This window comes from Pyrgilauda ruficollis, unplaced genomic scaffold (genome assembly GCF_017590135.1).
Source record: "Pyrgilauda ruficollis isolate IOZ18807 unplaced genomic scaffold, ASM1759013v1 scaffold18, whole genome shotgun sequence".
Classification (NCBI taxonomy): domain Eukaryota; kingdom Metazoa; phylum Chordata; class Aves; order Passeriformes; family Passeridae; genus Pyrgilauda; species Pyrgilauda ruficollis.
Genome location: NW_024516984.1, coordinates 946,064 through 948,192, shown reverse-complemented (window position 1 = coordinate 948,192; position 2,129 = coordinate 946,064). Strand labels below are relative to the sequence as shown.

General features: G+C 43.3%; 1 protein-coding gene across 1 annotated transcript in view; it reads right to left on the bottom strand.

The window, feature by feature from the left end:
• TRIQK (triple QxxK/R motif containing) overlaps positions 1–120 on the bottom strand; it is a 58,645-nt gene extending 58,525 nt beyond the window's left edge. Inside the window, exon 1 of the mRNA XM_041464537.1 lies at positions 76–120. The gene's annotated coding sequence lies outside the window, so the exon portion shown is untranslated. The remainder of the gene's footprint in view (positions 1–75) is intronic.
• Between the last annotated feature and the right edge of the window lie 2,009 nt (positions 121–2,129).

The following is a 2,129-nucleotide window of genomic DNA, read 5'->3' as shown; positions in this document are numbered from 1 at the left end:
GGCCGGGGCCGGGGCAGCGCCCGCTCGGGCCCCGCGGCCGCGGCCGCTCGCCCACCCCGGGACGCGGCGCGCTACCTCGGGCCGAGCGGCACAGCTCCGCCTCCTCCCTCCTCCCTCGCCGGGCCGACTTCCTGCGCCAGCGGGGCTCCCGCCACCTCCTGCCCGAGCGTCCCCGCCTCCCGGTCCCGCCCGCTGTGCCCCGGCCCCACGGCCCTGGCGGTGGCCGGGTGGCTCCCGCTCGCCTGCGGTGCTCGGGTGTGTTGCAGGGTTTTCCAGGGGAGGTACCGCGTTGCTCCAGACTTGTAGAGCGAAAAACAATTAGCCTCTTTCACTCTGTAGTATCCCAGGATGGTTTGGGTTGGAAGGGACCATAAAAATCATCTATCTCCAGCACCCCATCAGTACAAGCCGAGTGGGAGCTTACATTCAAAGTCCTAAAAACAAAACACATGGATAATTATGAATCCCAACAGGTAATTTTCTGGGTACCTTGAGATGGGACTGAGTCTTCTGCAACAGATAATTCTTCTGTGCAAGAAGCAAGCCACTGACTCTCAGAACAGTCTGCTGATTAATATTGAAGTGCATGCCTTGGCTCTTGCAGAATGGCACCTGATGGCCAAGTGTAGCTCTCCCTTGTAAGGAAAGATACACAGGAGAATAAACATTTGCATTTGTTTACCTCTGCAACTTTGGAAGTGAAAGCTGTACCCAGGTGAAATTCCCCATCTTCCTAGATAATGTGCATAGTGAGTGGAGAATGAGCCTGCAGAAAAGTTGGTTACTCAGAGTTTATAAAGTCTGGCATGCATACCAAACCAGTTTTCTCCAGTCATTTCTATAGCAAGATTAATCAATGCTTTAAATGATACAGCTTTCATAGAAGAATAGCCTGTCCTGATTTTGAGTCATGAGACAAAATACCTTTTTGTACCCTTTTCTGTTGCCAAGAAATCTCACACTGAAGATACTTAGCTGGTTTGAATGTGGCAGGTCACTGGACACAACATTATGTTTTCTTCCCAAGAAATGTTGTGCTCCTCTGGGACTGGAGTTGTCACAACTACTGTAGGCACCTTCTGATTTTTCTGTGTTCAGAATTTTCAGCAATAATTTTATTTCATCCATACTCCTAATGGTAAGGCAGAAACCATATACCTGTAAAATATTTTAATATTTCATTTTAATTTCTTGATTGTTTCAATATGATTCACTTAAATCCAAGTCACAATTATGCTCATGGATTTTTGAATGTGATATTATGAAAAAAACAGCAGATACATTGAAACAGGCATTACATGTGATTTTTGACTGTAGATTCACAACCAAAAAAATTACATGAAGAAATATCAAGATCAGTGTTCTTGGCTACATTATTTTGTATTATCTGAACCACTGCTGAGGACTTTGTCAATGTGAGTCGTAGTAGCAAAATACATCTGGTTCTAGTTCAGTTTCACCTAATTTGACCTAATCACAATATTCATTTCACTACTCAGTTGTTCTTCTAAGTAATAAACCAGTGTATGCCCAGCAGCCTCAATGCTTAATCTGTAAAAAAGCCACAAGTAATTGTGACTCATGAAAAAGAGCTCCATAAGCATTGGCATGTTTTCATCATTTTAATTTCACTTTTTCATGTCTTCATTCTTAATCCTCATTTTATGGGAAAATTGTTTTCCGCTGCGATTGTTTTCTGCAAGAAGGGATTCACACTGGTCGGAATGGAATGGTCAGAAGAGCAGTTGACTTTTAGACAATGAAGTGCTACTGTGACAAGCTTGCTGTGTTTTGTGGGATTAGAAGCAGCCTGGGTGGAGTACACGTGTCCTAGGATATTTTTAATCTGTTTCTTAGAGGTTGTAATAGAAGTGCCGTTACTATTATGTGACTGTAACTGCAATGTATGTCAATCAGAGAGGGATTTTTGTTGATCTTGCCACACCCATCAGTTTGCTGTCACATCCCTGGATCAGATTAGTATAAAACTCTAAATGTATTTTTAAATTACATAGTTTTACCTCACAATTTCTTAAAGGAAATATATCAGCCATTGTTTTCAGTGACTATCTTATCCTGGTTTTCCTCCTGTTTTCATTATTTCATAAGATCTTCAGTTTCTTCTGACA